The sequence below is a fragment of the Choloepus didactylus genome, chromosome X (assembly GCF_015220235.1).
Source record: "Choloepus didactylus isolate mChoDid1 chromosome X, mChoDid1.pri, whole genome shotgun sequence".
NCBI classification, from domain to species: domain Eukaryota; kingdom Metazoa; phylum Chordata; class Mammalia; order Pilosa; family Megalonychidae; genus Choloepus; species Choloepus didactylus.
In genome coordinates this window covers 52,436,453-52,449,253 of record NC_051334.1, presented here as the reverse complement: position 1 = coordinate 52,449,253, position 12,801 = coordinate 52,436,453, and the positions used below count along the sequence as shown (strand labels likewise).

Here is a 12,801-nt window from a genome sequence, read left to right as displayed (position 1 = left end):
AAAAATCTTAGCACTTTGCCCAGTTTTATTTGCCTAATTGGGTTTTTTAAATTTTTTTAAACTTTTTATTTTGTAATACATTCAAACTTACAAGACAGTTGCAAAAATAATTCAAACCCCATATGGAGAACCCCAACATGCCTCCACCTCCCTCAGATTTTGCCACCTTTGCCATATCATTCTACCTTTCATCTATCTATTTTCTGAACATTTGAGAACAGGTTGCCCACATCACACTCCTTAAACACATAATGCTTACATGTACACTTCCTGTGAACAGGGATGTTCACTTATGTAATCACCTTAAGCGCAGTTATCAAATTCAAGAAATGTAACATTGATATGAAGCTTACAATCTATATTCCAAGTTTTTCTTATGTTCCACAAATGTCCTTTTGAGCCTTTTCTCCTCCATTCTTAGATTCCATCCAGGAACATGTATTTCACTTAACTGTCACTATCTCTTTACTTACTTACTTTCTTTTTTTTAATTGTGGAAATACATAAAACATAAGTCTTCTCACCCCCAACCCCTCCCCCAAACATACCACTCACAGAAATTAGTCACATTCACAATGTTGCCGTACCCTAACCCCATCCATTACTAGATCTTTCCCTTCACTCAAAACAGCAAACCTACACTGATTTTGCATTAACTCCTCACTCCCCTTGTGCCCCACACCTGCTAACCTGTACTCTGATTTGTCTCTATGAGTTTCCATAGTCTCTGGTGTTTTATTTAAGGTTACCATGAGGTTTAAATTTAACATCCTAAATCTATGACAATCTTATTTGCTTTGATACCAACTTCAATAGTATACACACACTATTTTCCCATACCCCTCAATTCCCCCCACCTTTACATAGTTATTGTCGCAAATTACATGTTTATACATTGTAAGTCCAAAACCACTGATTTCTCATTACACTTTAGGCATATGCCTTTTAGATATCGTAGGAAGAAAAAAGGGGAGTTACAAATCAAAAATACAATAATTTTGGTATTTGTATTTATCTTTCAACCTGCAGAACTCCATTTAGCATTTGTTGTAGGGCCGCTCTAGTGATGACAAACTCCTTCTGCTTTTGTTTATCTGGAAATGTCTTAATTCTTCCCTCATTTCTGAAAGACAGTTTTGCCAGATATAGAATTCTTGGTTGGAAGTTTCTTGCTTTCAGTACTTTAAATATTTTTTCCCACTGCCTTCTTGCCTCCATTGTTTCCTAGGAGAAATTGGCACTTCATCTAATTGAGGACCCCTGTATGTGACATGTTGCTTCTCTTACAACTTTCAGAATTTTCTCTGTTTGGAATTCAACAGTTTGTTTATTTATGTCACCGTGTGGGTCTATTTGGATTTATCCTGTTTGAAGTTTGTTGCATATCTTGGATGTGTATATTCATGTCTTTCATTAAATTTGGGAAGTTTTCAGTCATTATTTCCTTGAATATTATTTCTGCTCCTCTTTTTTTTCTTTTCCTTCTGGGACTCCCACAACAAGTATATTGTTATGCTTGATGGTGTCCTACAGGTTCCTCAGGCTCTTTTCACTTTTCATTATTTCTTTCTTCTGCCCCTCAGACTGATTTCAGTTGTCTTATCTTCAAGTTCACTGATTCTTCTGCCAGCTTCAATCTGCTGTTGAACCCCTTTAGGGAAGTTTTAATTTCTGTTACTGTGATCTTCAGCTCTATTTGGTTCCTTTTCATGATTTCCATCACTCTACTGATATCTACTGTTTTCCTGATTGCCTTTAGTTCTTTGTCCATGTTTTCTTTTAACTCTTTGAGCATACTTAGCACCATTTTTTAAAGATCTTTTTTTGGTATGTCCCAGATTTGGTCCTTCTCATTGATGGTTTCTAATGCTGTAATCTTGTTTGCCTGGGTCATTGCTTCCTTCTTCTTTATGTTTTATAACCTTTTGTTGAAACCTGGACAATTTGATATTTAAATGCATATCACAGGTTGTTCTGATTTGCTAATGCTGCTGGAATGCAAAGCACCAGAAATGGATTGGCTTTTATAAAGAGGTGTTATCTGGTTACACAGTTACAGTCTTAAGGCCATAAAGTGTCCAAGGTAACACATCAACAGTTGTGTACCTTCACTGGAGGATGGCCAATGGTGTCCAGAAAACCTCTGTTAGCTGGAAAGGCATGTGGCTGGCATCTGCTCTGGAGTACTGGTTTCAAAATGGCTTTCTCCCAGGACGTTCCTCCCTAGGCTTCAGCTCCTCAAAAATGTCACTCTCAGTTACTCTTGGGGTGTTTGTCCTCTCTTAGCTTCTCCAGAGCAAAAGTCTGCTTTCAGAGGCCATCTCCAAAATGTCTCTGTCAGCTGAAGCTCCTCTCTCAGCTCCTGTGCATTCTTCAAAGTGTCCCTCTTGGCTATAGCAAGCTCGCTCCTACTGTCTGAGCTTTTATAGGGCTCCAGTGAACTAATCAAGGCCCTCACTGAATGGGCAGGGTCAGGCCTCCATGTTAATTATCTAATCAGAGTTATCATCTACAGTTCGGTGGGTCACATCTCCATGGAAACACTCAATCAAATAATTACAATGTAATCAACACTAATACATCTGCCCACACAAGACTGCATCAAAGATAATGGCATTTTGGGGGACATAATACATTCAAACCGGCACAATGGATTTTAGACTCTGAGGCATCTGTTTCTTAAGTTTGTATCTAGCTGCTGTTATGACAGGTTTCCTTGAATACCACGAAATTGAAAAAAAAAAGGAAAAATATACCTTTTTCAGTCTTTGCTTTCCTATAGAGGTTATCCCTACAGTAAGTTTGAAGAATAGCTCCAGGCCAAAGCATAGGGGTCTCCCTGAGGTCCTTTCTGTGCATGGTTCATCTTGGGCATGTACTTGTGGCCCTAGGAACTCCCTTGTTTCCACAAATAAAAATGTTCCCCTCTTCCTTAGGAAACAGTTTCTTCACAGTCCTGGGCACTGCCTATGGCCAGCAATCCCTTGCCCCATGCAGCCACAACTTGATTGCTGTCCCACAGTGCTCTGTAAGAGAGCTCTGTGAGCCATCTTCTACACACAGGGAAAGTTCTGGAACAATGAGTCCCTCAGGCCACCACCAGGCAGATTGAGCCAGACACACATGCTCTCAGAAGGTGCACGAGGATTACTCTGCTCTCTATGGAAATGGGGCCTAGGATTCACACTGGGAGCATGGGTCGGCTCCTTGTCAAGCTGGTGAAGGGTCAGGGAACCAGGAGACCCTATGCTTTTAAGTGGCCTTTTCTTGATTGGGCACTTTCCTGTTATTGCAGTACTTTAACTGCTTTCTGAAGCTTTGAGAAAGATGTTTCTGCCAGTTCTTGCTGGTTCTTCAAAGTTTCTGTGGGGGAACAGAGCCCTGACCTTTCTCACTGTGCCATCTTGATTGGGGTGGGGCCTCCACAAGGAACTTTATTATTTTTTAAAGAGAACTCAAACAGCCATTGATTATACCAAGCCATTCCATGCTCCTTTCTTTCCAGTTAAGAATTTGAATACATCATGATAAGGATGATAAAGCTGAAACGAAAGTGTTGGCTCATCATCGAGGGTACAAATACACACTTAATAGTTTGATACTTCATTGAACACAAAGCAAGATGCAATGTCATTACCTTCATTGTACACAACTGAAGCAGGAGCCCAGGGAGGGGAAGAATGGTTCTGTATTCCTTGGAGGGGAAGATGTGAGCCACCTCTAGACCTGTCTTGTTGTGGGAAGATTAACCCATGTTCTGTCGGTTGCCATAACCCCTAGGATGGGTGTCCTTCCAGTCATCCCACTCCCAGGCTCTGTGTAGTGTTTCCTCATCAGTGTCTTCCTCCTTTGTCTCCTGATCTCTCTGTTGTTGAGTTGCCTTTTTGAACTCTGCTGGTGTTGTCTTGGATATTCTCTGATCTGGTAATGCTCCATATTTTTGATGCTGATCATACCAATCATTCACTGTCATGGTTGCCAGACTTGGATAACCAGCTCCAAATACCTTGACTTAGGCCGCATCCTGAGTGAGAATGAAGGGTTTCATTGGAGGCCTCTCCTGAAGAGATGAGCAAGAAGTTGATGCCTCTTTTGAGGATTCTTTTTTTCTTAGGATGTTTATCTCATGATCAATACTCTCAATCTCTTCCAAGCTGATACCAATCCACCTCTGAAGGTGAAGGCAATAATATTCATGAACACGCTCATTATCTGCTTCACCATTTTCCACAGAAGATTTCAGGGTAGATAATTTATGCTCCACCTCCTTCTTCTGCTTGTATGTCTCTATCTTAGCCTGTCTTTGTGATACCATAGCAACAAGGCAATGATAAGCCATGGAGGAGCTCACAGTGTTATTTTCAGTAGAGTTGTTCTTGATTTGGGGCAGTTCAAATTCTGCCAGATGATAATGGCACTGAGTTAAGTAGTTTAGAAAGTGTTCTCAAGCCTGCTGCAAATTATACAGACATTTGCTGGGGTTGACTTGTTTCATGGTAAGAGCGCCTTGAAATGCTGGCACCATCAGGTACTTCAGGTCGGTGGAAGCAATCTCTTCCAGGGCTTCATTTCAGCTGAATAAGTGCAGCTGCGATATCATTTCGTTAGCCCTCTCAAGGAGGCCCAGTCCCTTCAACACCTTATCCTGTACTATCTAGGAACTGGTGGGTTCAGTTGCTTCTTCCACTTCTTCCAGAGCTGCTTGCTGGTTTTGAAAATCTCTGGCAGCCATGGCAGCAGTAACTCATCTACCACTGCTGCCATCTTGGGGAAGGTAGGAACCTGCCTAATTGTTTTGGCTGAAATTTTGTTAAATTACAGATACATCATTTTGATCCTGAATAATTCTGTATGGCTTCCTTTTAAAAATAGCTTAATTTCCTATATAATTCCAACATCATTTTCATAATTAAAAAGCATAACTAATTTTCCTTAATATTTCAAACCATATGCAAGTTTTGCTGTCATTTTCTAACCATATCGATTTCTAAGTATTTTGTTCAGGATTTTATGTCTATATTCATTAAAGGGATTGGTCTATAAATATCTTCTCTTGTAGTATCTTTGTCTCCCTTTGTTATTAGGGTGATGTTGTCTTCACAGAATGAGTTAAGTAGCTTTCCCTCCTATTCTAGTTTGCTAATGCTGCTGGAATGCAAAACACCAGAAAAGGATTGGCTTTTATAAAAGGGGGTTTATTTGGTTACACAGTTACAGTCTTAAGGCCATAAAGTGTCCAGGGTAACGCATCAACAATCGGGTACCTTCACTGGAGAATGGCCAATGGCATCCGGAAAAACTCTTAGCTGGGAAGGCACGTGGCTGGCATGTGCTCCAAGTTCTGGTTTCAAATGACTTTCTCCCAGGATGTTCCTTCCTAGGTTTCAGCTCCTCCAAAATGTCACTCTTAGTTGCTCTTGGGGCATTTGTTGTCTCTTAGCCTCTCCAGAGCAAGAGTCTGCTTTCCAAGGCTGTCTCCAAAATGTCTCTGTAAGCTGAAGCTCCTCTCTCAGTTCTAGAGCTTTCTTCAAAGTGTCCCTCTTGGCTGTAGCAGCTTGGTCCTTCTGTCTGATCTTACATAGTGCTCCAGTAATTTAATTCAGACCCACCCTGACTGAGCGGGGCCAACACCTCCATGGAAATTATCCAATCAGAGTCATCACCCACAGTTGGGTGGGGCACATCTCCATGGAAACACTCAAAGAATTACAATACAGTCAACACTGATAGGTCTGCCCACACAAGATTACATCAAAGATAATGGCGTTTGGGGGTACATAATACAGTCAAACTGGCACACCTCCTCTTCAATTTTTTTGAAGAATTTGAGCAGGATTGGTACTAATTCTTTCTTGAATGCTTGTTAGAATTCACATGTGAGGCCATCTGGTCCTGGACTTTTTTGGGGGGGGAGCTTTTTGATGACCTATTCAATTTCTTTACTTGTGATTGGTTTGTTGAAGTCATCTGTTTCTTCTCAAGTCAGTGTTGGTTGTTCATGCTTTTCTAGGAAGTTGTCCATTTCATCTAAATTGTTTACATTGTTAGCATATAGTTGTTCATACTGCTTCTCATTATCTCCTTTATTTCTGTGGGGTCAATAGTTATGTTTCCTTTCCCATTTTTGTTTGTATTTGCATCCTCTCTCTTTTTTTCATTGTCAGCCTGTACAAGAGTCCATCTTTATTTACTTATATTACTTATTCAGAACACTGAGTTCATATTAGCTGTGTGACCTTGGGCAAGTCAATTAAGTTTTCGGAGCCAGTTCCCTTATGTCGATGAAAATGGCTATATCTGATTTGCTTCTTAGCACAGTTGTAGTGGGGATCATGTGAGATAATGTGAAAGCACTTGGTAAGATTTTATATTTATAAGGCCTTTTCAAATTACTATCATCAGAGAGGATATACACAGAAAAGTTACCATGTACAAGGCACTGTTAGATTCCAAGGTTAGAATAAGATCTATTCAGTAATCTCAGGTTTTCCAAACAGTTCAACAAATATTTACTGAACACCCATAGGTGCTGGGGACATAGAAATGAAAAAGATCTAGTTTCTGCCCTCAAGGAGTTCCCAGTGGAGTGGAGGAGACAGACCCAAGAACAGACAACTTACAATTGGTAAGAGCACAGAAGAGTAGAGGTGTGTGCCGGGTGCTCTGGGAGTATACAAGAGTTACTAACCCATCCCAGCTAGATCAGGAAGGGATAGGGTAGTCTTGGGAGCTTATAAAACAATACGGGAGATAAGAAAAGAATCATACAACATGGATACATGTATAAGCACAGCCCCTAAACAGATTTTTTACTTTGCACTTTAGGAGTGAACGAACCGGGTAGAGACTGTAGAAAACAATGAGTACACAATGGGGTGATGAATTCTTTTCTCTCTCCTCTCTTAGAGCTTCTAATCCACAGTCTGAAAACGAAGCATCTCCATGCTTATTAGAGCTTCTAATCCAGTTTGAAAATGAAGCATCTCCGTGCATAATAAAGTTTCAAAATATAACTGAACACTGACCCTCACAGGCAGAACAGTATCCTATGAAGTCACTTCATCATCTTCTATAGCATAGCCTCTAGGAATTGCAGAAGATTGGGCCCTTAACACCTAGTTGGGTTATGTATATAAAATTTTTCAGAAAAGATTATTTACAGTCTCACATATCCTCTCATTAGAAGTTACAATTTCCTATTCTATGTTGCTATCTTAGCATACCTGAAACTAAAACTTTATTTATAAAGAGTTTAAATGCATTTAAAAAAAAAGCAAAATATTCTTTAAATGTAAAACAACGTGTTCATTTTTTCAAGTGCTGTTTTCATCTATCTTACCTGAAGTGTGTAAGCCCTGGTGGTTGTGCCATGAGGATAGGGTATGTAAAATTTGTGGGATCCAGTCCCTAAACCAAACCAGGGTTAGATATTGAGTCCCAGTGACAAAGCCTTGCTTGTCAACACTCTATTGTGTATAGATCTTTGCTGCCCAAAGGCTCTCTTTTCTCCTAAAATGCCTTAATTATAGCTTGATTGGATTTGACCACTAAAAAGTCTGCTGCACTTTTGGTGCTTGGTTTCCTGTGCTACAGAGAACTCTGTATTCAGCAAGCTCATAAAGCATTCCCCTGAAGAGCTTCTTGGGCCAGAGTTTCTGCTGTTTAGCTGGCATTGTGCTTTATTACCTCCTGAGGCAGGTACTCACCTGCCGGTTCTCAAGTTGCTTTCTCAGGCTCAAAGTCTGCCAGCGCTTTCCTGGAGGATACAGCTAGCCTCCCTGTTGCCCGGAACCAATTAGTGTACTTACAAAAGCCAAGGCAATGACTTACAGAGTAGCATAGCCATGGCCTTTGAAAGTGGAATGCTTCACTTGTCTCACAACCAGTTAGTGAATGATGGGATCGACATTAAGGGGAAGAACACTGAGATCATCTTTTCAGAAAATGAATGGAAAAGTAAGCCAACCAAGGATAGGCATGAGTTTTTCCAACTGGTAAGGCCCCATTTTGTTGGGAATCATACAAGAGCCAGAAAAGATGCCAAGATATGGGAGAGGGTAGGAGAGTGAGCAAGAGAGTGAATTAGCAATCAAGTATTTTGACTATAGGTTCAAAAGGATGAGAGCAGAAATACCATGGACTACATTCCAACTTCACTCCTTTTCTTAAATTTTGCTTTATTCTCCTTTCAATATATATTCATGTACTGATTTCCTCTATCCATTTCTATTATTTTCTGATACATTTCAAAGTAAATTGAGGACATCGGTATAGGTCCACATAAACATTTCAGCATACATATCATTTACTAGAGTTCAATGTTTATTTATAGTTCTTTATTTTTGATGTAAACTGTACAAACAATGAAATGCATAAATCTTCAGTATACCATTGAGTGAGTTTTGACATATGCATGCATATGTGGATCCCAACTCCCATCAATAGGTAGAACATTACCATATCTAGGAAAGTCCCTTCATGTGATCCAGGGATTGTGAGGGGCATTTCAGGCTGAATTGGCAGAGATCCTGATGGCTAGAGCCTGATCCCACCAAACACACCTGTGGCTTTGATCCTTTTGGCTAATGGTACTATTACTGGTTGGCAATGCCAGCATCACCATAAAGACTTCTAATCCAGGGATTCTCAAGCTTTTGTGCTCATTATAATCAGCTGGAGGGATTAAAACACATATTGCTGGCTCCACTCCCAGAGTTTCTGATTCAGAAGGTCTGGGGTGGGGCCTGAGAATTTGCATTTCTAATAAGTTCCCAGGTGATGGTGATGCTGATGCTGCTGGCACAGAGACCACACTTTGAGAACCACTGCTCAAAGGAGTGAATGAATGAAATGAATCCCTTGTACCAGACCACATTTCTGCCCCTCTATAACCTTACAGTATTAATTATAGTAGAGAGAGAATGGGAATATGCCCAGGGTGTGCCTGCACATAAGTTTTGGAATGGGAGGGGATACTAGGCAGAACACATATACTAGCTCTTTCTTGAACCTGTACATCAGGAATTTCAATTTGTACTGGGCTTATTGTGACCCTGGCTTTTCCCCAGTTCTAACTGATCTTGTCCCAGACAAGGAAAGAACTCAGGCTGCAAATCACATGGCACAGTTTTTATTAATCTCCTCCTGTGTCGGGACCTTCAGAAATAGATAATATGTGGCTATGGAGTTCATACTGTCCCAGATTTCCTGGGACAGCTCTGATTTCACATATCTATCTTCTTGTCCCCATAAATATAATTCTCAGACCATGTCTTGTTTGAGGGTTCAAAAAATATTGTTCCCATATGCATGGCTTATAAGGGGGCCCTGGGGAGCCAAGAGCAAGTCTTTCTTGGGATTGGTGGGGGTGGGGGGCACTGGGCAAAAGCTTGGTTCATAGAAAGGGCTAAAGAGTGGGAATAATCTAAATATTTGAGATCAGCAGCAAGCTGCTTGTTGCTTTTTTCTTCTCAAGATTCTTGTTAGAACTTCTTGAATGTTACAAATTCTGATGGCTGAGAGGGACCTGAATTGGACTTCTGACTGCCTCTCTTCTCCCATTCCCCCACCCTCTGGAAGGACCATACAGAAATAGCCCAGACAGAAGAGTCTCTCCAAAGAAGGAAATTCCACAGCCTTCATTGACCGACCACTCAGTCTAGTATTTACCTACTTTTCCCTGGCAGGAAGTTCTTCCTTCTTGCTGACATTATTCTCTCTCATTGCAATTTCAGTTTCTTTTCCCTTGTTCTGCTTTCAATAAAAATTGAGAACAGCTGGTCCTCACCCTCTATGTTCTTTATGTGCTTTAAAGTCATTATTAACCTATCCTTCCTGGGTCCAGGTTTAACCATCCTTGGACCTCCTTTATCCCTCCTGCATATACCCGACTTGCCAACCATTTAATCATCTTTGCCATAGAGAATCAGCTTAGGCAGTTTGGGTCAACCTGCAGCAAAGCTTAAAGCTTTATGACTTGTGCTAATGGGCATGCTAAATATTTAGTAGATACTATTCTTAAGCACGCAATTGTGAACAATTTAAAGTGGACGTACATGGAACCCATTTACTTTCTCAGCTCCCCCAACAGGGCCTCCCCTTAGCAGCTGAAATGAGTTAGTGGCAATCAGAGCAGAGTAGGAATCCTGTGGTTTCTGCCCTTCCCTCCTGCTGGTTCTATGGCAACTAGTCTCTTAAAATGAGCTTTCTTCTTAGCATAGCCAGTAAATGTGATTTTGCAATCAGGTGGGCAAAAGGTTTAGGAATCACCTTAGCCAAAGGAATCACCCTGCTAATGCTAAAATTCCGTATGAGGTTTTAGGAGAGGTTGGAACAACAGGAGTGAAAGGGATTGATGAGAAAGATTGGGCTCAAAATATTTGCTAGTCACAGGATGATTGTGCCTCAGAATTGTAGCAGGCTTTGCTGCAAGCCTGCAGAGTACTTTTCTGGCCTTTGTACACTTGGCCTTTGTCCCCTGTACAAACTTGGTGAAAGTGATGCCAGCAATCTGGGGTAGAATCCCAGCCTCAAGGCTATTTGGGTTCCTAAAGACAGAAGGGCAGAAAGAAGGGCTACTCAAAGAGATTCTCTTTGTCAGGTGCTTTACCTAACTTTGGTGGGGTGCATTCCTGAGCTGCTTGTGTTGTGTGGGAGGGCCTGCTATCTTAGGTCATGCTGCAGGGTGGGACCAGGGCCCATGCTGTTTAGGGAGAAATGGCTCTAGCTGAAGGCAATGCAGAAAGAAGGGATCAGGCCGACTGGTATTTGTTGTGTTCTCATCTTCTCAATGTTGGCTCCTCCTTTTTAATCAAAACTTAAAAGCTCTTCTCTTCATGAATTCTAGCCAGGCAGTTTGTCTCGGCAAAATTATAGTAGTAGTTAACGTACCCGCCATAAAGAAGAAGGAAGAGAAGAAGAAAGAGGGGGGGGAAACGTCGGCATTTGTATGAAGATGCCATTGAAGGCTTCATCACAGATACACTCAAGACTTAGGAATAGAAATTGTCTTGGGATAGGGGTGGGTAGAGCAGTTTGATTGAAGCATTAGCTGCCTTGGCCCAGGGCCAAGGCGAATTGCCAGAGAACCATTAAACTCTGTGTAATTCCATATAATTCACAGCAGCCATAGGTAATCTGAATCAGACCTGATAATAAGTTGCTATCATTTATTGTTCATTAGTGCTGAATGCACACTAGAGATATTGAAACTTTTTTTTGCCATATCATGGTGGCAATATTTTCTAAGCTCCAAATCAAGAAACGTGGCTTGACAATGGATTTTTTTCTGTTTTGTGAATTTGTTTATATGAAAAGCCTCACAAAGGCATAAATGCTAAATTATACTGAGTTAAACACTAAACAAATGGCCTTTAAGGAAAGAACTATAGTTAAATGAGATTGAGCCACGCTAATTCTCATTCAGACATTGGTGACACCCCCCCTCCCCCGTAACACACCTTTTAAGAGGTCTGAAGGAATTGATTAAGCACTAAATCTAATAGATTCTGGTTTATGCCCATTGCCTGAATTTGCTCTTAAATTTTTAGGGATGGTAGACTGAAAAGTCCTGTTGTAATATCTGTACACAGGAAGGTGGGGTAGATGTTACTTTGAATTCCCAGATGCTGGGAGTAGTTAAAACTCCCAGTGTTCATGGTCTGTTTGTGACCATGTGTGTTTTAAATTAACTTCCTAAGGCTGAGAATGTTAAAAACTAAGGAGAACTCTTTCCTTTCCGCGTGCCACCCCACCTGGTGTTAACGCTATTGTAATAACAAGCCCTACCCAAAGTCTCACTTCAGGGAGGTATCCCTAATGCAAAGATCCGCATTTTTGACCTGGGTCAGAAGAAGGCAAAAGTAGATGAATTCCCAATGTGTGGCTACATGGTGCTGGACGAATATGAGCAGCTGTCCTCTGAAGCCATGGAGGCTGCCCGTATTTGTGCCAACAAGTACAGGGTGAAAAGTTGTGGCAAAGATGGCTTTCACATCCACATGTGACTCCACCCCTTCCACATCATTGCATCAACAGGATGTTGTCCTGTGCTGGGGCTAACAGGCTCCAGAGAGGTATGCGTGGTGACTTTGGAAAGCCCCAGGGTATGGTGGCCAGGGTCCACATTGGCCTTCGTTTTGTCCATCCATACCAAGCTTCAAAACAAGGGGCATGTGATCAAAGCACTGCACAGGGCCAAGTTCAAGTTCCCTGGCCGCCAGAAAATCCATATCTCCAAGAAATGGGGCTTTAGCAAGTTTAATGCTGACGAATTCGAAGACATGGTGGCCGAGAAGCGCCTCATACCAGGTGGTTGTGGGGTCAAATATATCCCCAATAGTGGCCCCTTGGACAAGTGGAAGTCCCCACAGTCATGAAGGCTTTGCTAGCACTGCCCTCTCCTGATCTGTGCCCACCAGCAAACTACTTCCTGGCCGTCAAAGAAAAAAAAAAAAGAAAGAAACAAAACAAAACAAAAAAAACTAAGGAGAATCATAACTGGATTCAAGGTATTGTTACCATACACCTAAGTTTCCTTAAAGGCTTCATTCCTCCCACAAAATTAACAGCCTGACATTCAACTCTGGGCAGTCACAACAAACAGCAGATATTTAGCACAAAGAATAATTATTCTAGAATATTCTGAGCCAGTAATAAAAGTGCTTTTGAGAAGACTTAGGGACTTAAAGTGCCTTTTTAACCAGAACTCTCTGCATTGCTTGTTAAGGATCATGAATGGCAATAGATCCATAGAAAAGCAAAAGGTTTTGTGACAACCTTGCAGAAGAAAATATATTAAAC

At 41.2% G+C, this 12,801-nt stretch overlaps 1 protein-coding gene and 2 pseudogenes across 2 annotated transcripts in view; 2 read left to right on the top strand and 1 right to left on the bottom strand.

Annotated features, from left to right (window-relative positions):
* The window catches only part of SHROOM4 (shroom family member 4), a 274,039-nt gene that overhangs the window by 103,797 nt on the left and 157,441 nt on the right, over window positions 1-12,801 (top strand). The gene's annotated exons all lie outside the window — the stretch shown is intronic.
* On the bottom strand, window positions 3,746-4,764 carry LOC119522670 (annotated as a pseudogene).
* LOC119523229 lies at window positions 7,845-12,253 on the top strand (annotated as a pseudogene).